Source organism: Plectrocnemia conspersa, unplaced genomic scaffold, assembly GCF_051122295.1.
Source record: "Plectrocnemia conspersa isolate PC_06_02 unplaced genomic scaffold, ASM5112229v1 ptg000003l, whole genome shotgun sequence".
Taxonomy (NCBI): Eukaryota; Metazoa; Arthropoda; class Insecta; order Trichoptera; family Polycentropodidae; genus Plectrocnemia; species Plectrocnemia conspersa.
The window spans coordinates 9,949,985-9,962,750 of NW_028277167.1; the positions used below are offsets into that span (position 1 = coordinate 9,949,985).

A 12,766-nucleotide genomic window follows, 5' to 3' on the forward strand; every position below is an offset into this window, starting at 1 on the left:
TGACAATAATAATTTTATATATATATCGCGTTTTTCTTTTTGAGTTTAATTCTCTATATATTTCGCCAAGATACTCTTAGCATCATCCGGATTTTTTTTACATACACTGTTTTTTACTTCGCACAGATAAGATTTTTTGTAATTTTCACTTTCACTCGGTTTTAATGTTAAAAACACTATTTAGATTGAACACTATTAACTAAGTTAATATATGCACTAATATATATTAGGTATATTACTTCTGATTAAAAACATCTAAAATGTCTTAAGTTTTCTAGAAAGAGCAATTCTAGTAATATTAAAAAAAAACATTCACAGTGTTTTAATTGTTTTTTTTATGTATCTGAAGATAAAATTTAATGGAATAGATTCAATTTTTAATTTTTTTTTAATATACTAGTAGGTTTAAAATCCTGTATTTATGTCCTCGGGTTACATATCTATAGTACTCCATTCATTAGAGGCAAATTTTCATGCAAAAATATTTAATTTACTTGCAAATATCGAAACAAGACGCTCCCCGTTGACAAACAAGATTAACGCCGACAGTTAATCGCTTTTTCGTGTCGAACTTGCCCGTGATAAAAAAGTCATGAAGCGGCGATAGCGTTTATGCACCTCACCTTTGAAATAAGCAAATGTATTGAGGTAAATTAATATAATGTTTTAAAAACAGGCTCTAGAATAAACCTGTTGTGTGGCAGTTTTCTCTTACCGGCGATGCTGTTCGTTCGCTTTGCTTTGCAAGAGTTCATAATCTGCACTCTCGGTAGATTTTTTATTGTATGTAGTATCGGAAAAACGGAATAATAAACAAAATAAAAAGGCATTCAATGAGTTAATTCAACACGTTTTGCGGGTGGTCAGCTCTGCGGTGGCATTTTTGCTTTCGATGACCCTGTTTGGCGGAAGGAAGATGAGTTCAAAAAACACGTAGAGGTCAACTGGTTATATGTGGCAATAGTGTGTTTCAAAAAAGTGTATATTTAAAAAAAATATGTTATTAATTTAAACATAATAATGCGGAAGAAAATCGATACCGTCAAAGGTGAAAATCCTAACGACTAGTTGTATTAATCGAAACACGAACTTGAACTCATCGTAAAATATCCTTAAAAGTTAATTTCAAAATCGATTTATTTTATAAAATGAATCTGAAATGTTATTAGTTTTAATAAAAATATAAATCAACGAAATTCAATTTCATTTACATTTTAATCGCATGTTAGAGGAAGTTATTAAAAGGGTCTATGTTTTAGTAGGTTCTTACAGAGTAACTATGTAAATTTTACTTATCAGTCTTCAAAGATTTTGTAATTCATATGAATAAAACCCCCAGTGATTTTTTTTAAATAACCTATATTAAATGATCTTTAGATAATTGCTTATATTGCGATTATCAAAGTTATTTATGTAAAATTATTTGACGAACTTTTAATAAATAATAACTCATAGTACTCATAGTAGAATTTCACGAATATTTCAAATCTTTCATTGTATTTTTCATACTTATTTTTTTGGCTCTAAATTAATAAGAAGTACATAATTTATGTTATTGCGTTAATTTGCAATAATAAAATGGATATAGATATATATAATGATAATGACTTTTATTTGTAGGTGAAAATTTGATGAAAAAATTTTATCGAATATTATAGTATAGTAAAAGGATTTTAGGCATGTACAGTTTTTTATTAGTTAGTATACTCATTTTTTTCAGTGACTCGTAATGACTTTCAGAAGTAGAGCAGTGTAATTTTAAATACAGTTTCTAGATTGTTTTACAGTCATCTAAAATGTTTTGTTAAAATTCTCAAATACAGTAAAGTCGGTTTTATTTATAAATTAAAATTCTTTGCAAATAACTTTAAGTTAATTTATTAAAAATAATATTACTATTGACAAAAACATGAAAATGTTTCTATTATTAATATTTTTCTAAGATCCGCAATTTTTACAAAATATACAAAGAACATCTATGAAAATTTTTCATAATTAAATTTTTATTGAAAGAAGAAAATGTACATATTTCAATGTATTTAAAAATATTGTATAGTATTTTTTTAAGCACTCTTTCCCATAACATGTTTTATAAGATGTCTTGTTATGCAAAATTTAAGATCTTTTGAAGGTAATTCAAAAGGAAAACATCTCAATTTCGCATATTTTCAGATTGGAATCTTTTGAGGTCATGGATTGTATCTTGAAAATAAACTATCACATAATGTCATTATTTATTTAAAAAATGCCATATCTAATCATTGATTATATTATATGATAGAACCACATCTCAGTGTGACATAATGCATATAAGAAACTATCTTAATCGACTGGTTTTTCACATTGTGGCACATGGTAGCTTTTAAAACGGCGTTGCGTAAATATTCGAGTGAATCATTATGTAAAAGTTTTTAAAGGCATACAACTCCATTATGCCTTTGGAGTGTGCTCATGTTTCTTAAAGAGATGTTGAGAAGTACTCTTAATACAATACTTTTTTTTTGTTTCGTAAATCTATTGAAGACATTGCTAAACTCGCTGTTAGTCTCTTTTGATGTAATTAATTATCTTAAAGATTTTTTGTATGCGACACACCGCTGGCTTGGTTGTGAAATGTTTTGACCCGATTTCTTTAAATCTTCTTTATCTGCAAGGTTGTGAATAATATATTTATAAAGTTGTTAAGTTATTCGTTGTAAAAAAATGAGGAAGGAAGGCGCGAAAAATCTTAAGCAAGGCTCTATGTTTAATATATTACGATTTATTATATCGTACATATTGTATGCACCTGCTTACGCTTTGGCGTTGATAATGTATACGTCGTTATCCTTGAAGGTTCATTCTACTGATTTTATTCGTTCTATCCCATCATCAAAGTGGCTAAATGTAAATTTAAACACAGTTGCAGTTGTGCTGCGGTATATAAATTGATCTTATTTGCTGCATTTTATTATTTTGTCATTGATTAAACGACAGGCACAAGTGGATTAACCTTGAAATCTATGACGTGCATCAAAATTATGCTACAGTCCATAACTATTGAAAAACTGCCTTTATTATGTTACTAGGTAAAAACTGGTTTGCGATAGTGATACTTGTAAGAAAAAATGCAATACATTAGGCAACCCTTGGTAAATATTATAAGCATATATACAAACACTGATTTGTAAACTACGCATGAAGTTAGTCAATAATGTTATTATTGCCATTTATTATGATTACATATACATAAAAATGACATTATTATTAATTACAATCAATAGAGAAGTTTTCATTTTTTATCACATACAGCAATACAATAGCTGTTCAAAAATATTAATGATTAGATAGATACATTTTGCACTAAGTACTCTCCGTTGATTTTGTAATGGTTAAAATATTAGTATATATTCTAGATTCAAATAAGTTCGGAATAATAATCCATTTTTTTTCAAGATCGGGTTAAACTTAGCTTAAACAGAGTTGAAGTGAAGTGGGAATCTGCTGATTCTTTGACCGTATATGTCTCGGTCGATGTCCAGCGTACCACCGCTTTGTGCGTGTTCAGTTTCTTCAGAGTTTCTAGTGGAAGTTATTGATGAAGGCTTTCTACTTAATTAAATTCCAAATTGAAGTATCTGTTACGAGCCTATATATTATAGTTGAGATGTTTTTTCCTTTGAGGGCTTTATGCTGTATTTTTTTATAATATTTTAATTTTTAGCCCAAAAGCTATTATTGACTATATCGAATTTTAAGAAGAAATAATAATTATATAAAAAATTTTAAAAAGACATTTTTTTAAGATTTTTTAAAACAGCATTCTTATGAAAAAATATTATAATTGTTTTATACATAATTATGTGTCACAATGTTGATAATATAACTTTTAGTACGCATAGTAAAACTATCACAAGGTTAAAGCTAATTGGAAATGCGCATCACTTATATTCTGTTATATTTATTTAATTTTTTTATTTCAACCATTAAAGACATGTTCGAACTCAATTTAAAATAATTGTTAAAAATATACGTTTTACTTAAATTCTATATTGATTACAAAAGTTATGGCAGAAAATTTCACGTAGGCGCGCAGTAATTATTTACGGTAGTTTTTTTACATTTTACATAAATTCAATTAAACTCGTTTCGATGGCATAACAAGATGTTTATGTCAAGGCAATGGAATGCCTTTGTTGTAATTGTTTAGTAAGTATCGAGCGTTCAGATCGCAGATTTTTATCGTGGACATAAATCGATTTGCGACACAATTCACGGCAAATCCGTAAATCGTAATACATTTTTTAAACTATTATAATTATTATATCCTTTCATATGTATTATAATAGTCTGCGTTATTATAATAGCGATCATCGCTGATTTCTATCATTATGCATTCCGACGTATGCTGGCTGCGTTATTGTGGGTTAACATAACTTTCTAAAAACCAGTGTTGCCAAAATCGTCATTGTGTGTATCAATGCAATGATTTATATATTTTGTATAATAGAATCAGTGTGAATTTTAAATAAAATTGATGTCTGTATTAACATAATATGCACTAAAGGCACATATGTAAAACGAGATATATTTTTATTTATTTATAATTTTTTGTTATAACTATACATATTATGTATTTAATATTGTATATTAAATATTAACTAATTATTTGCAATGATCATACTGGTGGTAAATAATTTAAGATACCTCACCAATAAACATACAGATCGCATGTTCAAACACGTTTTTCTCATAAGTCATCAATCGTAAAAGATAAATTGCCTTTCCGTCTGTTTTACACGTACTTGCTTACATTTGAGCTTCGGTGTCCCACAATAGCGAAAGATAAGTCTATTCTATTGAAAGTCAAGGCTATGGGAGAATCTCCTTGGCATTCAAACGTTATATAACAATTTTACTATTTTTTTTTATAAAAATACACAAGATAATTTACGAAGTTGATAATATGTAAAACTAATTCGAATAAATCACGATCAAAAAGTCAATGTTAAATCACAGGTTAGATAAAAATAGAGTATAATTTTTTTATCGAATTGTAAAATTAAATACTCGAATTTATGATTAATAGAAACATTAATGAAAAATGTATTCTTTCCATAAATGTATATAAATATTATATATACTGCTCATCTGTATTCTTAGATATAGCCCAAGCTTTTGACAAAGTGTGTCACCCTGGACTATTTCTAAAACTATGATACTGCTTTCACACAACATCTTAATAATCTAATTCTACCTGAAAGATTGACACAAGACTGACCTGCAAAACTCATATTTGGAACAAAATAAAACATCTGGGATTTCAACTTTGCAGGCTGTACTGGGTCACAGGTAGAGTCTCCAATTCGAGTAATCGAGTACTCGATACTCGAGTATTTTTGTCTATTTTTCAAGTACTTGATAATCGAGTATTTTGAAAATTACTCGATTAATACTCGAAATTAATTTTTTTTTAAATATTTCAGAAACAAAAATAACTTTAACTCGGTCCGGTAAAGGTTAAAGTCTTGCTTTTATTTGGCGTGTATGTCCGAAGTCCCGAGATAGAGCGGTTACTATCAGGTATAATTTTTTCATAGTTCCATAGTTGCATAGTTCCGGTCGTCGGCTATGTTAGTGGGTACGACGGAGAAATTTCTTTTGTGTTTTCTGTTCGACAGTCCCGACTTATCTAATTTATGGAAATGAACAATATGAAATATCAACAAAAAAATGTTTAGGTTTTATGACTATGCAGTTGTAGCGTAAAGTGTTGTAAATTGTTTATACTGATCCCTCAGCTTAAAATAGAAATCAAAACAATTGTGTGTTTTAAAGGCATTTAAAGTAAAGTCAGTTCTTTGCGAACCGTTTAGCTCTAGAGTGAAAGGGATTCACCCAAATACATCTTCGAAGGATATAGATTTAAATTCTTCACATTAATCAGAAGGAGTAGAATATTGTATATTGTTAAGAAAAAAAATCTATTCAAGAAGAATTACAAAATGCTATTTTGTCAATAGTTGAAGGAAATAAGAGAAAAGCAGAGAAGGGAATGAAAGAAGAGAACATAAAAAGAGCGTTCAAAAAATTTTATATCTATAAAAAGTGAACAGATATAAATTAGAAGCCTTATCCAACGCGTTAATGACAATAAGACCAACATCAACAGCAACGGAAAGGGTTTTTTCCATAACGGGAATAATAAAACCAAAGGTTAGCAGTAATATTAAATTCGAGACACTTTTTGCATTATTGTTTTTAAAAAGTATGTTCGTGAAGTTAAAATAATTGTAAAAATTAACATACTAAGTATTTTATTTATTTATTTATATGTGCACAAATTTGAATAATAGCTATTTTGGTACATATGGTAAATATTCGAAAGTACTCGAGTACTCGAGTATTTTAAAATTTTAATATTCGATACTCGAGTAGTTGATGGTTCGAGTAATTGGAGACTCTAGTCACAGGACTAAATTCAGGCTTATCATTAAAAAAAATATATATTATATAACACTGTCATAAAACTGGCGTAATATAATAGAGCTAAGATTTGTAGTTTGCCCTCTAATATCAATATCCTTGATATATTCTTTTTTGTTTGGATCTAATATCAATATCCTTGATATATTCCAGAATAAATTCCTCCTTGGTTTGTGCCTAACTGTGTCAGTGTAAAATTAAGCAATTAAAAATATAAGTGAACAATATTTGAACAGATTAAAAACTCACTGCTGCTAAAAGACAATGTTTCAAAACCCAAAAACTACTTAAATCGACAATAATTGGTCTACTTAAAATAACTGGTTTTAAAGTCTTTAAGGCGCCTTTTCAGCCTAATATCTGCTAATAAAATCGCAAAATTTGTGTATTAGAAATAAAAATACAAAATATTTTGTTACATTTTTGTCCTAAAACGTCAATTTATAGCTCATTTAATTATTATTTAGGCTTGAATAATTTGTTTAAGAGTAAAAAATCATCTCTTATGCTTTTAATTAGACAATATTATGGAAATTTAAATGCGTTTTTTGGTCTCTAGTTTTAATTTTCGAGTTTTTTTGCGGTTTCCTAAGTTGTATTATTAAAAATAATAAATAAACCAAAAGCAGTTAAGTTATATTATCGGTTGAAGAAATATATATCCACCGGGGAAAATGTATTTGATTATGATTTCACTGTTTCTAACTTTTTTGCAAAATAATTTTATGTATAATTTTTAATAAGACTGCTATTTTTAATAACAACATTTTTGATGCAGAATAATTTATTTTGTTAAAAATATTTATTGGCATAGATATTCTGTTATTTCTATTAATTGAGGTTAAAAAATCATAATTTAAAATTAGGCTTTAATTTAAATAATTTGTAAAATAAATAGATATGTTTTTCTTTAATTACTCTTGTTTATGCAGCTGCAGTTAAGTAATTTTTGCATGTAATTATTATTCACGAAAGTCAGTATTGTAGAAATACAAGAATGAACTGAATTTGGAGAAATATTGTGTAAAGTTGCAACGTCATTCTTAAATTCGGATCAAAATATTTCGTTATACTGAGATCAGTCTTCGTTATAATGAAAACATTTTGTATGCAAGTTTTTCGGGGACAAATTAAAGATTCGTTATACTGGGAATTTTGTTATTTCGGTATTCGTTACAAAGAGATTTCGTTGTAATATTTTTTAAAATAGGTTTGTAACTTTACTAAATATTATTGAAACAAAAAATATCAAAATGTTTTCAACATAAAAAATAATATTAAAACGTAACATTTTGTATCATTTAAAAGTAGGTTTACAGTTTAATAAATAATAATAATAATAAATAGCATCAGTTACACATCCGCTCAAAAATATTACTGATATGAAAAAATATTTTGTTACACCTTACTAACGCTACAACACAATCGATCATATATAGTTAGTGCAATGTGAGTGATTATAAGTCATTGATTGTGTTTTAGGGTATTTTATGTGTTTGAGTGCCAGTTTTAACGCTGCATAACACAATTATATCATAAATTTAAATTTTCGTAATAAAAAAGTTTTTTGGTGACATCATAAGTTACTTTATAATTTAAAAAAAATATTTCTATGTTTTATGTGTAAATATAAAAGTCAGTTTTTAATTACATTTGTGCGTTTTAAAAATATTAATAATTTTGAAACCTTTGTCTTTTTTGATTAAAAAATATTTTGATTTACATATTTTTTAAAGTAAATGTTTTTCTGCGCAGCATTATATATTTTAATAATTAATGAGTGTAAAAAGTTTTCACTATATTTAAAATTAATAATGAACTAATGATATTTAAAATCTATAATAAATGATTAATATTTAAAATCCATAATAAAATAAAAAATATTTTTAATGTTGAAAAAAATTAATGTTGAAATTTTATTCTGAAACTTTTAATTTAAAAAATATTTAAATTAGTGTTATACATTTTTGTGTAGTTTAGTTTCAAAGGCGTCAGTAAGATGGATTTTTGCAATACTGTGCGCTTAGTAGTTGGTTGGTAATGAATAGTACTTATTTTGAAACTTTGCCCCTTTTTGTTTAAAATACTTTTTAAAGCAAAGTTTTAAAAATTCTCTAAAAACTAAAACTTTAAATTGCCAACGTTCGCCAAAATTTAGGTACATATTTTTTCTGTATAGAGAAGCTAATACATATCCACATTATTTATATTATATTTTAAATCTATAAACTAAAAAAATATTTTAAAAAACATTTTTTTTTGTATTTGATGATTTTTATACATATTTTAATAAATTTTATACAATTTAAATCGTTAAAATAAATTTCGCTCGTTAAAATCAATTTCGCTCGTTAAAATCAATTTAGTTCGTTCTCAAGCGCGGGACTTCCCAAATTTGCTTTGACAGTTCTTCTGTCAGATCTGGCAAGAAATATGTTATAATCGCGGGATTTTTGTTACAAAGTGACAATTGAAGATGATTCAAGTGATGCAGCATTTGAAATTATAGACAAAACTATAAATTGCGGGTGTGCCAGTAAGTGTTTAGTTATAAATGAATAATATAACACGGTTATTCTAACAAAATTACTATTGACTTTCCAGGATCTAATATTAAAAGACAAACAGCGGTGATTTGGCAATTAAAGGTATACATACCGAAGTTAATTAAACATATTACAATGCTAGTAATAATAAAAAATATATGACATATTGTGACAATTTTGTAGAAGATGAAAAGATGCCAATCTACGTGTTTAATCCTCTACAGTACATCCATCAATTGTGTTCTTTGGTTGTCGTTTAAATTTAATTTATGGATTATATTAGTAGTAATAATGTGTTCAATGTTTACTCTTGATAGGAGTCTTATTGTTTTTTAATTATTTTTCAGAAGCAATGATGGAACAATTTGATGACCTATATGGCTACAACGTAGAATTGGTATATATAAACAAAGAGTTAATCTTCTCGTGTTGAAGTCACTGTCAGCAAGTATTATCTTTTTATAAAGAACATACTACATAAGTTTGATGTAACTGAATATCTTAAATTTGGCTATTCAGAAAGAGGAATGATGGCACAGAACAAAAATTGTACATATTTTGCCACATCGGAATTAAAAATAACCCACTCTTAGATATTTTGGCTATCGATTATTCCAGGTATGCAATCACATATTTATAATCATTGTAAAATGTCGTTTATTAGATAACATCCAAGAAACTACACATTTATAAGCTGTCCGACAGCGCCGATTTGATCGACATTAACTTTCAATCCTCACATACTAAGGATATATTACACGTTCATGTTTAAAACATAACTGGTTAATTTAAAATTCTTAAAATCTAACGTATATGTGTATAAAATCGGAAAGCAATGATAATGTTTATGTGATATTATTATAAAAACTCACTTTTCGGCCTCGGAGCCCGGCGACGGGATTTCAAAATTTGAAGATTTCATTACAAAGATTGTTTTATGATTGTTTATCTAATTTAATCAATGTATTCTTCTTATCCTAAACACATTATGTATATATTTAATTTTCATAGTTATATAACACACCTAGTTAATTTGCAATCCGATTATTTATAAAAGCAAAAACTCACTTTTAGGCCTCGGAGCCCGTCGCCGGGAATTCAAAATTTGAAAATTTCATTACGAAGATTATTTTATGATTGTTTATCTAGTTTAATCAATGTATTCTTCTAATCCTCAACACATTATGTATATATTTAATTTTTATTCAGTCAAATGACGAATTAATGAAAATTATTGTCGCGTAGCAAAATTTTATTATTAAATAATAATTATTTAAAAGTGTTGTCACGGTACTATCTATTTGAATTTGAATGCTTATTTTTCATTGGTCGACGCTATTTGAATATTTGAATGCTTATTTTTGATTGGTCGAAACAACAGAACGCATTACCGGCGGCTCGAAAATCAATCGGAACAAATTCAATTTTAATTTTTATTATTATTTATTATTATAATTAAATATATTTCCTTTGTTTACGTGTATTGTTACACACCGTTAATACAAAGCGATACGATTTACAGAGTAGATAATTGAACGGAGAATGTTTCGTTTAAAGTTATGCGCGTCCGGAAGCGACGGCGGAAGCGGATTAGAACAATTATATATAAGATGACATCGGATATGTTATGTAAACCGGAAACGTCACTCAATATTATTCAAATTTCACATATTTTTTTTAATAAATATTCAAATTATCTATGTAAATTATTATGTATTTATTGCAAAATAGAATTTGATACAAATAATAGTAGTATTAATACAAATATTGACCAAAAAAAAAATAAAGTAGGTTTTTGTTGCATTTGTTTAGCTTTTTTTATAAAAAAATAGCAATATTTCTTATATTTTTGTGAGTTTTACTTAATAAATATTCACTGTCAACACTTTAATTTTAATTTGTAAATATGTGAAAAAATAGCTGGTCTTTTTTAATATAATACTTTTAAAAACATGACATGTCAAAAAACATTTTTTTATGGGAAAGCAAACATTTTTCATTAAATTTTTTATGCTTTTTATATTATGATATTTTTATAATATTTCATTTAGAAAGCATATATAAATAATATTTCAGCTTTGTTTGTTAGCAATTCTGACCCACCATAGTGCTTTAAAATGGCGGTTATTCAAAAATATTTAAAAAATCTTAACTACGTTAAGAAAATCCCACAAAAAAAAATATATTGTATACCATATTTATTTTGTAAAAAAATATTTTAATACTCAGATACATTTTTTTAAAATAAAAATTAATACAAATAATTAATTATTGCATTCTAAAGTAATATAAAAAAAATCATTAAAGTCTTTATTTTTTCAAATAATATAAATAATATATAAAAGGAAAAACATCCAAAAAGTCATAGATCTACCTACATTTTATTAAAAAAGTTATTAAGACAAAAAATGCTAGTTCTTATAAATAAGCATTTTTTGTATGTTTATACTTATAAAATAGACTTTGACTTCGACTTAATATTTTTTTTTTCAAATGAACTTTTTTCAATTTTCTTTATAGCACTAACGATTCATGGGATATCTACTTAAAAAAAACATTAATATTATTCAACAAGTTAAATCATAAGAAAAATAATACAAATACATTGAATTATTCATTAAGCGATTGCTTTATTTGAATGAATTACTAAAATAAGACAGCTTAGCATAATTTATAATCATATATTTTATTTTATTAAGCAACTTTAAAGAATCATTTATAATTTATATACCATATATAATATTTTTAATGTGAGAATATTTTAAAAATTAAATATTTAAAATACAAGTTAAATTTATTAAAAACTAAATTTATTGTCTTATATATTATCTATTTTTATTTTAAAACTTGCAATGATTTAATTTTTTCTTATTATAATTTTAAATCATAACTTATAAATTCTATATTAAGTCCACTTTTAACTTTTATGTTTTTTTCATAGTGTTATAAATAGTATTGGTACTAGTTATATAAGTCGGTGGCTAATACATGAAAGACCTGGGTTTGAATACCATACTAGTAAAGGTCTCATAGATCGGATTTAGTGATTAATATATTATTTTTATTCCTATAGATTAGGTTTTTCTGTATTTTCCTAATCTCACGGAGAATGTCGTGATTATTAATTATACATATGTTAATTGTAAGTTGTTTTATTAGTTAATAAATTGCCGATGTATCTACTTTGATTTAAATGCTGATAGTTGTTGGTTGTGTTTACACTGTTGTATCGGATTTATATGATATTAAGTGAACGCCTAAAATAAAATAAAAATCAATATTAATAAATTGATTTTAGACTGCCCAAATAATTGATACGTAATATGTAAATAACAATGTTTTAGAGCTAAAGTGTGGGGTAGACCTTGGTGAAATTAAAATATAATGCTTGCGCATATATATGAATATTAAAAATATATTTAAAATGTTTATTTGTATCAACCTTGTGTATAAAAGGCAGTATAGTAGACCTTTTTCAAATGGCCGCCATGTGCGTCGGTATCATTCGACAACTTTGTATTCAGAATCTTTAAGTAAAGAAAACACTTGTGAATACAAGCATCATAAAGGCGTCTGAAGTTGCGTGCCTCCGGCCAATTATTCTCCTTCGAACGCCACATATAAATTTCGACCGTTTTTGACATTGATCTGTTATGGATACTGTTTTTTTTCTGTCCAAGATACATATACACATAGACGGACGCGTTCGCACGCCACGCGGAAGAATGTCTAGAAAGTAAGAAGAGGTTGTGAGG

The 12,766-nt window shown here is 26.6% G+C and overlaps 1 protein-coding gene and 1 long non-coding RNA gene across 4 annotated transcripts in view; both read left to right on the plus strand.

Moving 5' to 3' along the window:
* Positions 1 to 12,766, plus strand: part of LOC148236570 (uncharacterized) — a 158,866-nt gene that overhangs the window by 14,709 nt on the left and 131,391 nt on the right. The gene's annotated exons all lie outside the window — the stretch shown is intronic.
* LOC148236571 (uncharacterized) lies at positions 7,464 to 10,617 on the plus strand. 2 transcript variants are annotated; one of them, XR_015808988.1, is made up of 3 exons: positions 7,464 to 9,113; positions 9,195 to 9,259; positions 9,359 to 10,617. It is a non-coding gene; the product is annotated as an uncharacterized LOC148236571 (long non-coding RNA). The 2 variants fall into 2 exon arrangements; XR_015808987.1 differs by having other exon boundaries at positions 7,464 to 9,001; positions 9,070 to 9,113; positions 9,195 to 10,617.